The sequence below is a fragment of the Akebia trifoliata genome, chromosome 12 (genome assembly GCF_017979445.1).
Source record: "Akebia trifoliata isolate Shusen 1 chromosome 12, ASM1797944v1, whole genome shotgun sequence".
NCBI lineage: Eukaryota > Viridiplantae > Streptophyta > Magnoliopsida > Ranunculales > Lardizabalaceae > Akebia > Akebia trifoliata.
The window spans coordinates 21,978,175-21,989,981 of NC_141386.1; positions in this window are offsets into that span (position 1 = coordinate 21,978,175).

Here is an 11,807-nt window from a genome sequence, read left to right on the forward strand (position 1 = left end):
ACCGTATTCCTTACTTCGTTCTATATCCGGATCTGATTCTTGATCTCCGAGGTAAGGTATCCCTTCTTGGATCTGGGTACTTCGAATTTGTTGTGGATTTTTGGGATGTTTTTGAGAGGTTTTTGGGTGTTTTTTGGGCTAAAATCGGAGTAGGGGTGTTAGGGAAGGAGTTGGGACTCCAAAATTAGGGTTTTGGGGAGGCTATGGAGGCTTCTTTACCTACTTTTTCTAGGGTTTTTTCTTTTATACGAAAATAGGGTGTGGAGGCTCTTATTTATAAAGTTTTTAGAAGCATTAGGGTTTGATTAGGGTTTCAATTAGGGTTTTGACTTAGTCTTTAGGGTTTTAGGGTTTTGACTTTAGTCTTATGAGATTGACTTGATTAGTTTAGATTAGGATTTTGATTTAGGGTTTTGACCTTAGTCTTATGAGATTGACTCGATTAGTTTAGATTAGGGTTTTGACTTTAGTCTTATGAGATTGACTTTAATATTTGACTCTAGTCTTACTTAATTGACTTTAATTTTGACTTTAGTCTTGCTTAATTGACTTTAATACCTTGACTTCAGTCTTGCTTGATTTACTTTTAATTTTTGGAGAACCCCCCTCTAAAATATCTTTAATTCTTTGGACCCCCAAATGGAGGGGTCCTTAAAGAAATATCCCACGAACCCTCAACAATTTTACCCGAAAGTCCGATTGATCAATTTTTTAGGTTCAAAATTTTAAATTAATTTTATTAATGTTTTACTTTAATTATTTAATGTTTTATTTATTAATTTTGAATTTTTTAATTATGAAAATTGTGAATTTACCATTTTGCCCTTGGAGAGAATTTTTTATGTTTTAAGTCGTTTTTCAATGTTTCAGGATGTTTTGGAATCAGTTTTTCGTAAGGAATTTAATGGGAATGTTGGTTTTTGTCATTTATGAAGTTTTTTGTATGAAATGATTGTGAACTTTATGAGGGGTATTTTCGTAATTTTGTCAAATTTTGTGAAAATTGGCGAAGTGGTTTACTTGGTTTCGATTTGTTGTTTAATGTGTTTGAGTGGGTTTTCCTAAGCGTAATGCAGGCTCTAGGGTTGTTTTGATGTTAGGGGTAATTTGGTAATTTTAGTGATTTTTATCGTGAAGCTTCTTTTTGGTTTGCAAGATGATGATTTCTATGTTTCTGGGGTCGTATTTTCCTAGCGTAGCGTGGTTTCTAAGTTTTGTCAGTTCGAGATACCTCATCCGGATTTCTGAAACATATCTGGTAACAAAATAAAGCATTGGAATAGACATCCATCATTGGGAACCTTTGCGATCGGGTCGACGAGTTGATTAATCAGGCGAATGCAAAAATGGGGTGTCTACAGATGCCCCTCTTTGGCAGAGGGTTGAAGCAAACTAGATAGCAAATCTATTTTGGTAGATAGTGCGATATCTGAATGCCAAAGCTAGTGACAGTTCATTTTGCAGCCTGATTTAGCAATTCGTCGGGGTGTTCGAATCCTTGAGGGTAAACTCTCCCCGAACTAAAAGAAAATGTCAGGTCCTTGAGCGCGAGCTCTCACTGACAGTGTCAAATTCTTGAATTTAAAAAATTCTCATTGACTGATATAACAACTGTGCAAGTGTGTGATTTAAAATCTGAGATAAATTTGAGTAAAATATGAGTATAATTTGAGCATAATCTGAGCAAAAACTGAGCATAATTCCGAGAAAACTTTCGACGAAAACTGAGCAAAATCCAAGATAACCCTTGGCGGCATCTGAGCAAAATCCAAGATAACCCTTGGCAGAAACTGAGCAAAATCCAAGATAACCCTTGGCGGCAACTGAGCAAAATCCAAGATAACCCTTGGCGGAAATTGAGCAAAATCCAAGGTAACCCTTGGCGGCAACTGAGCAAAATCCAAGATAACCCTTGGCGGAAACTGAGCAAAATCCAAGTTAACCCTTGGCGGCAACTGGCGGAGCATAATCCGAGCAAACCCTCGGTGGCATCTGGCTGAGCAAAATCCGAGATAACCCTCGGCGGCAACTGGCTGAGCATAATCCGAGCAAACCCTCGGTGGCATCTGGCTGAGCATAATCCGAGCAAACCCTCGGCGGCAATTGGCTGAGCAAAATCCAAGATAACCCTTGGCGGCAACTGAGCAAAATCCGAGATAACCCTCGGCGGCAACTGGCAGAGCATTATCCGAGCAAACCCTCGGTGGCATCTGGCTGAGCAAAATCCGAGCAAACCCTCAGCGGCAACTGGCTGAGCAAAATTCAAGATAACCCTTGGTGACAACTGAGCAAAATCCGAGATAACCCTCGGCGGCAACTGACTGAGCATAATCCGAGCAAACCCTCGGCGGCAACTGGCTGAGCAAAATCCAAGATAACCCTTGGCGATAACTGGCTGAGCATAATCCGAGCAAACCCTCGGCGACAATTGGCTGAGCCAAATCCAAGATAACCCTTGGCGGCAACTGGCTGAGCATAATCCGAGCAAACCCTCGGCGGCAACTGGCTGAGCAAAATCTAAGATAACCCTTGGCGGCAACTGAGCAAAATCCGAGATAACCCTCGGCGACAACTAGCTGAGCATAATCCGAACAAACCCTCGGTGGCATCTGGCTGAGCATAATCCGAGCAAACCCTCGGCGGCAACTGGCTGAGCAAAATCCAAGATAACCCTTGGCGGCAACTGAGCAAAATCCGAGATAACCCTCGGCGGCAACTGGCGGAGCATAATCCGAGCAAACCCTTGGTGGCATCTGGCTGAGCAAAATCCAAGCAAACCCTCGGTGGCAACTGGCTGAGCAAAAATCCAAGATAACCCTTGGCGGCAACTGAGCAAAATCCGAGATAACCCTCGGTGGCAACTGGCTGAGCATAATCCGAGCAAACCCTCGGTGGCATCTGGCTGAGCAAAATCTGAGCAAACCCTCGGCGGCAACTGGCTGAGCAAAATCCAAGATAACCCTTGGCGGCAACTGAGCAAAATCCAAGATAACCCTTGGCGGAGACTGAGCAAAATCCAAGATAACCCTTGGCGGCAACTGAGCAGAATCCAAGTTAACCCTTGGCGGCAACTGAGCAAAATTGGCGAAGGAATGAAGGACTTTTGGGAAAGAATGAATGAATTTGGAAAAGACTGATCAGAGTGAATTGGATAAATCTGGAAGATACTGAATCTGGAAGAGAAATGATTGATTCCAAGAATGATTGAATCTGGAAAAGAATCTTGAGAACGAAAGAATGCCATATCTCCTATGGGAGATCCAAAATGCTTTTATTTGAACCTCAAGGATTTATTAAAAAGTTTTATGAATTTAAAACCTGAGTTTTTATTTCTTTTGAACCTCAAGAGTTTTTCGAAAAACTGTTATCAAGAGGGTAACCTTAGGTTTGGAGTTCTCATCATCTTTTAGGATTAACATTGCTCAAAAACAAAATGCCCCTAGTTTGACAATGTACGTGGCATTGAACACATCATTAAAAAAAAAATACCCCTAGTATAAGGGAGGAAATTACATATTTAGAGGAAAAAGAAAAATGCCCCTTGTATGAAGGTTTGAAATCTTTGATTACCACAAGCACAATAAAGATCCAACTTTTAATTTTGATTAACTTTATTGAAGATTTTGAGTCAGGCTCAAGAGAACAAAATATTTCCTTTTGAGACTCATCATAGAATTCACCCTTCTCTCCATTGGTTCACTTGGGGAAGTAAGAATTTTCAGATCGATCGTAGACAAGATACTTGTGGCTTCTGAATCTATGCCTGGTTTAAGCTGAGTATTGAAATTTATTATTCGGACTTCTGATGTTTCAGCTCGGACCGCTCTCAGCTTGGGATTTTCTTCTGTTTTTCTTTATTGCTCTAGCTTTTGCCTAAATTGCCTTTTCAGGTTTTCAATCTAGCGAGCTTGCTCTAACTTTTGCCTAGATCGCCTTTTCAGGTTTTCGATCTAACGAGCTTTTTTTTTTTCTTGGCTCTGATTGTTGCCAAAGTTGTCCTTTCAGATTTTCAACTTTGCGAGCTTGCCTTAATTTTTGCCTAAGTCGCCCTTTTTAGGTTTTCAACTTAGCAGGCTTCATCATTTTTTTTTATATCTTTTTCTTCTCTTCTGAAGTTCTAGAATTACTGTCTGATCATGCTTCGCTACCCTCCTTGACTTTTTCACACGGTACTTAGGAGGACTTTTATAGGTAGGCTTGGGACTAGGCATAAAAAGAAAGGAATTTTGAGGCTCAAAAAACCCAAATGCCCCTTGTGTGGCATTTCATTTAAAAATTTTTCTTGAACTTTCTTCCCCATTTTGGATGATATTTCTTTTTCTTTTGAATTTTTTTCTTTTTAGATTTTTCTTTTGTCGGGAAATCTATATATATATTTTTTATTTTGATGTGGTCGAGCCTGAATTAACTTCTCAAGTTGCCTACGTACCCCAAATTTTTGGGATCAGACCAAAACGTAGTTCAGATCTTCCCTCCCCTAGGTTAGGTGATCGGGCTGAGAAAGAAAAATGCATCATGTTTTTTTTTAAAAAGGCTGCAAAGGGCTGAGAAAGGAGATAATGAACTGGGTAGTAGGAAAATTGATTCGGCCAAAGATGGCCTCCTTAAATGTAGTACCATTTGATCTGGTCAAGGTTGGTTGATTCTGATAGTTCACTTCCATCATGATCTTGAAGTCTGATGACTTTTCCAGACAGTATTTCCTTAATGAATGAATTTCTCCAATTGGGTTCAGACTTTCTCTTATAGTCGATGATGAGTGTTCAATTTTCTTTGAAGTCTGATAGTTAAATCCTTGACTTGTAAATGATGAGCTTTGACCTTTTTGTCAAATGCACGGGTGACTCTTCTTAGATAAGCTTGCACATGGTACAGGGCTTTAACTCGTTTTCTTCGATCAAGTTTAATTCTTCATGCTGCTGACGAACCCAATCTGTTTCTAACAAATGATTTTCCAACAAGACCCTGAGAGACGAAATTTCATTTCAACTGGATAGACTACTTCCATGCCATACACTAAAGAGTAGGGAGTAGCTCCAGTAGAGGATCGAATTGAAGCTCGATATGTCCATAGCGTGAATGATAATTTTTCTGACCAATCTCGATGTGATTGACACAATTTTCCTGATGATAGTCTTGAGACTCTTACTAACTGCTTCAATCGTTCCATTGATCTGAGGACGGTAGGGGGATGATTTGTGCTTCTGGATCTTCAACTTTAAACATAGAGTAATGATTTATGCTTTGAAGTACGACCCATTATCAGAGATCAGTTCAAAAGGTACCCCCATATCGACTGATAATATGTGATTTGAAACTCAAGATGTAGTAAAGATAGTGCTGATACATTTTATAACATCTTCTTTAATTCCATCGATATAGACGAGTATCTATTTCGTGTTGAACAACACCCAAGCTTGTACCTAGCATACCCTCATATGATCACACGAACAAGTCTTTTGAAATTTCTGAGTAAATTCATTATCCCCTCGTGTTCCTTTAGGGATAAGATGGTTTCTATTTGAATCTCTTTAGGAATTATTTTTTGTTTCGAGGTAAAGACCTTTCCTTTCTCGATTAAAGGTTGAGCCCGACTCTTATCTTCTTGTTCAGAAACGAAATCTATCAAATTATTAGTTAATTTGTTAATGCGCTCGAGGTATTCAAAAATTTCTTTTATCCGATCAATTTCAGATGGGGCAACAGACACCTCTATAGACTCGATGAACTAACTTGACTCAATAGGAAAGAGTAGACTCAATTTAAGGAAGACATGACCTGTTGAAAAAAAGGACTCGAGCTAACCTAGATGACTCATGAAAACTCAAGATAAGTACTCACACGAGTTTGATTAGGACTGAGGACTGAGATATTGCTTACAACCGGTAGGATTGAAGCACTATAATCTTCAAAGAACAACTGGACGATGTTGAGAAATTTTGAGGTCATTTCTGACTGTTGACTTGATATTGACGTACTGACTGGATTTACAACCCTAGCTAGACAATGGACGATTGAGCTTAGATACAATGATAACCCTTAAACCTCTTTGAAGGTGAATTTAACCAATTTCAGTGTCACCCCCTTGATAACATTTTAAATGAACCCTGAGATTTTATTGAATTTTGTGCACCAATCCATTAAAAAATTCGTCCATTCAATGATTATTCAGAAGAAAAATAATTATGTTGCACTCTTGAAAAATATTGGAAAATAATGTTTTTATTTCACAAATCTGATTATTTTTTGCAACATTTTTTGGTAGTTTTCCAAGGTCCATAAAAACTTTTCATGCAAAAATAGATCTTTTGCAAATTATTTTTCATTATTTTTCTTTTCTTTTGGAAAACATTTTCTTCTGGAAAATATTTTTTCTTTGAAAAATAGTTTTTTATTTGGAAAGTATCTTCTCTTGAAAAATCTTGTTTTTATGGAAAATATTTTTTTGGAAAATATTTTTCTGGAAAATATTTCTGGAAAATATTTTTTTTTTTGAAAAACATTTCTTCTAAAGAACACTTCTTTTTGGAAAATAATCTTTTTTGGAAAATATTTTTTCTGGAAAACATTTCTTCTAAAGAGCACTTCTTTTGGAAAATAATCTTTTCTAGAAGAGATTTTCTTCCTGTAAATTATTTGAGGATTTGATTTCCATCTTCAATTTAAATGGCTCGGCCCACCATGATTGTTGGATCGGGATGGACTGGGTCATTATTGTAAAAGAATGGATTCTTTATTGGGTCGGTGCACCCATTTTAATTTTCAAAAACAACATGTGATCCTTGAGGACAATCATCATTCACATCACTCACATACATTCATCAATCACATGCATTCATTTGATAAACAACCTGGGAACACCCACGATAAGTTCGAGTCGTGACCTATGGGGAAGGTTTCTAGACTCTAAGCTTACTACGTGCAATGCATTTTTATCTGGCCACCCTTGCCTAAGCACACCTATATACCTTTCGATACGTGGTGACTTGGTTTGATATACCGTATAGGTGATAATCTAAAACCTCAATTCACTTCTCTGAAGCCAAAAACAGCCAGTTCGATCTCCAGTTGAGAGGTGGCACACGATGCTGAGCAAGGGCCCACTTAAATACCTCTCGTCTAGAATAGACGTAGTCTATCCCCCTCGTACAGTAGGGTACAGCGGGGCAAGATCTGCTTAGGCACCGATTTTGACCAAGAAGTGCAACTGATATACTTAGATTATCTTTTATACCTACGGGTACGAGTCAAGGGTTGTAGCTTTCATAAATGGTTTGGCATCCCACGAGGGGACCGACCACGTACTAGTACTACGTTGGCAATCGGGACATGTGACTGTGTGGCTTACAAATAGGTCAAAGGCTCAGGTCGCTCCAGCCTGGGTGCATCAACATACTTCTCAGAATCACCTGATCAGATGGTATTGATGCCCCCCAGTTTGATATACCCTAAGGTACGTGACTGGAGTTGTGGGTTTCATGAATGACGTCGCATCTCCGAAGAGACCGGACCACGCACTAGTGCCACGTTGGCTAAATGGGACGTGTAAGTGAGTAAAGCGGTAAACGTGCATGTGGTATGTGCAAAACAGGGTGGGGTGTGCCCGGGGCCTTTTCCAAACAAAATGGGTCCACCAACCCAATCAATCCAATCATTATAACATGAATTATATGAATATTTAATCGATGTAAGCACTACCAATCACATGAATATTAAAATACCAATCCGATCACATCACATCGACATTATGATCACAATCAAACATCTATTTCAAGCAAGATTATGGCATGTTAGAAGGGCGACTAGCAATTAATAATTAAATCGAGTTATTGAAATAAGCCCCTAGTTCCAAGTCTCAACAAATTTTATTGTTTAATCAAGGTTATTTCGGAGCGACCCTAACCAAGTTGATATTTCTGAGGATATTGGACTAAAAATAACAATCATTGGGATGAGAAATTAGGATGATTTTTTAATAAATTGAGGGAGAGAAAAAAAAATGAGATATTTAAAAAGCAAATCAATTTTTTTTTAAACAAACTCAAAAGAACATATTTTTTTTGGAAAATCATTAACAAGCCAACAAGCAAAACAGTAGAGAGAAAAAACTGGAAAAGAGAAAAAAAACTAAAAGACAAATCCAGTGGCAATGTGATAAGGAGCTATTTAGCCATACTGATCATCAGTTTCAATAAACAGATGTGGCTTTAGCAAAAATGAGAATTCTTATTTAATTTCTGCAATGCTTTAGCCTCTCAAACGATTTTCAAACAAGTTCAAACAGAGAATGCTTTAGGCTCTCGACCCAATTGATTTGAGGTTAGTTTGATCGATTTAAAGTTCCACGTTAATCATCGAGGTCTTGTGATTTTAAACTCCAGATTAACTACGATAAATCATGCCATTTAATGGTTTGTTCAGCTCAAAATCGAAGTGGAAACCGTTTCCATAAATTCTAGGAGCTACCAATCGATCACTCTAAAAAAAAAACGAGTCGATCAGGAAAGAACCATTCGCAGAATTTCTTAAAACTAAACACCAATAATGATTTTCAGATTAGGCGACCGAAGCAACGAGAACCCAGCCGATCGGTGATGATCTCCGAAGTTAAAAAAAAAAACCTTCAAGTACTATTATGAACATGATTTGGATTCGATCTTACCTCCCAAAGCTCGAACTTTCAACTGGTTTACTCTATGTTTCCTTCGACAGTGAGAAGTGAAATTATTATTTTTTTTTTAACAAAATCGTTTGAGTTAGGTCCGAATTCAAAAGGAGAGGATGATTTCGAAAATTCCAAAGGAATTCTAAATCAGTTTGGACTGATTTTCAATTGATCAACAGAGAGGCCGAATCGGTCTCTGTCAAAAGAAAGCCATTAAACCTTTGGAGAAGATGATGTGTGGGGAGCAAAAAATAGAATTTACTTATCGCACACCACCCACAAAGCACGTTGTTGCTGTTAATTGGTGTGAAGAAAAAACAACAAAAAATTACTCGGGGCACCCCACCCACTTCAGCGCCTTGTGCTGCTGACAGAGCCTTAAATTTTTTTTTTTTTTCACTTTCTCTTGATTTTTTTCTTTGCTGTCCATAGGGCAGCACGCCTAAACATAAAAAACACCCTTTTTTGTTTTTTTTTTTTGAAAAATTGACCAAACAAATTAATAAAAAAAAAAAACAATTAAAAACCTAAAAAATAATTGCTTGAACATACCTACCAAAAATATATCCCCCCTTTTTAAAAAAAATAAAATAATAAAGATCTATAATGACACGATTAAAGAATGGATCCATACGTGTTTTTTGTTATTTTTTAAAAGCAATCAAATAATGAATAATAACAAAAAATTTTAACAATCCCCATGATCTATATAACCATTATCCTCAATAAAATTTTCCTTGGAACTTTCGCCTCATCTAGAGCCATTCCGAATAATCCTTTATTGAACCATAAAAAACGGGCTAAACACAATATTCAACGTAATAATCATTAATAGAGTCACGAGAGAGGTAAGCCATAAGAATAGATAGATAAACTAAAACAATAAAATAAAGACAAACCACAACACAAAAGTAATAAGGTCTCTATTAGCAATGCTTCCCATACTTGGGGCTTTTCAAGTTTGATCCTCAATGTCCCCAGTGGAGTCGCCACTGAAAGCGCCCTCGATCCGCGTGGTGCGCGGATCCGCTTTTGACCCTTGAGGTTTGGGAGTCGCCACCTAGTTATTACGGTCTAGGAACCAAATTGACCCTACAATAGATAAAAGAACTAATCTACTATAGAAATCTGAATCCGGGGATCATGTTACGGGGTTGGAAGGTATTAGGCACCAACCCCGCCCGGCCAATGCCGGTCTCTACTTATCCCAAATACATCTACATTGCTAATGACAAACCTAGATTAAAAATAAATAAAAAAATTTACCTTTTGATCTGCAAAAGTGTTATTCCCTCAGATCTGGTGAGAATGGCTCCTTGTACCGTATTCCTTACTTCGTTCTATATCCGGATCTGATTCTTGATCTTCGAGGTAAGGTATCCCCTTCTTGGATCTGGGTACTTCGAATTTGTTGTGGATTTTTGGGATGTTTTTGATAGGTTTTTGGGTGTTTTTTGGGCTAAAATCGGAGTAGGGGTGTTAGGGAAGGAGTTGGGACTCGAAAATTAGGGTTTTGGGGAGGCTATGGAGGCTTCTTTACCAACTTTTTCTAGGGTTTTTTCTTTTATACGAAAATAGGGTGTGGAGGCTCCTATTTATAAAGTTTTTAGAAGCATTAGGGTTTGATTAGGGTTTCAATTAGGGTTTTGACTTAGTCTTTAGGGTTTTAGGGTTTTGACTTTAGTCTTATGAGATTGACTTGATTAGTTTAGATTAGGATTTTGATTTAGGGTTTTGACCTTAGTCTTATGAGATTGACTCGATTAGTTTAGATTAGGGTTTTGATTTAGGGTTTTGACTTTAGTCTTATGAGATTGACTTTAATATTTGACTCTAGTCTTACTTAATTGACTTTAATTTTGACTTTAGTCTTGCTTAATTGACTTTAATACCTTGACTTCAGTCTTGCTTGATTTACTTTTAATTTTTGGAGAACCCCCCTCTAAAATATCTTTAATTCTTTGGACCCCCAAATGGAGGGGTCCTTAAAGAAATATCCCACGAACCCTCAATAATTTTACCCGAAAGTTCGATTGATCAATTTTTTAGGTTCAAAATTTTATTAATGTTTTACTTTAATTATTTAATGTTTTATTTATTAATTTCGAATTTTTTAATTATGAAAATTGTGAATTTACCATTTTGCCCTTGGAGAGAATTTTTTATGTTTTAAGTCGTTTTTCAATGTTTCAGGATGTTTTGGAATCAGTTTTTCGTAAGGAATTTAATGGGAATGTTGATTTTTGTCATTTATGAAGTTTTTTGTATGAAATGATTGTGAACTTTATGAGGGTATTTTCGTAATTTTGTCAAATTTTGTGAAAATTGGCGAAGTGGTTTACTTGGTTTCGATTTTTTGTTTAATGTGTTTGAGTGGGTTTTCCTAAGCATAATGCAGGCTCTAGGGTTGTTTTGATGTTAGGGGTAATTTGATAATTTTAGTGATTTTTATCGTGAAGCTTCTTTTTGGTTTGCAAGATGATGATTTCTATGTTTCTGGGGTCGTATTTTCCTAGCGTAGCGTGGTTTCTAAGTTTTGTCAGTTCGAGATACCTCATCCGGATTTCTGAAACATATCTGGTAACAAAATAAAGCATTGGAATAGACATCCATCATTGGGAACCTTTGCGATTGGGTCGACGAGTTGATTAATTAGGCGAATGCAAAAATGGGGTGTCTACAGAACTCATCTTCCATGTTCAACGTGTATAAAAAATAAATAAAAACTTCAACCAAAATCCTTGATTTTGAAGATGAAAAACTAGTCATTTTTACAAATCAAGGGTTTCTTTTGCTCAAGTTGAAGAAAGAGAGAGAGAGGATACTTAAACGATTCCACAGGAAAAGATGGTGTGGAGATCGGCTACTGTTGAAGGTGGGTTGTCTGAGGGTTGGGGTTATTTGAGATTCTATCGAGAACAAGAAAGTAAAAATTGGATTTGAGGGTTAGGGCTGTGTGAGGTTCTATCGAGAAGAGAGTAGGGTTGTGTGAGGTTTTGTCAAGAAGAAGAACCATGTGCTGTGTGAGGTTCTGTCGAGAAGAAGAGTGGGCTGTGTGAGGTTTTGTCCAGAAGAAGAAAATAAAAATTAGATCAGGGACATTTTAATAATTTCACACAAGCCGTTTTTTCGATGATATCTT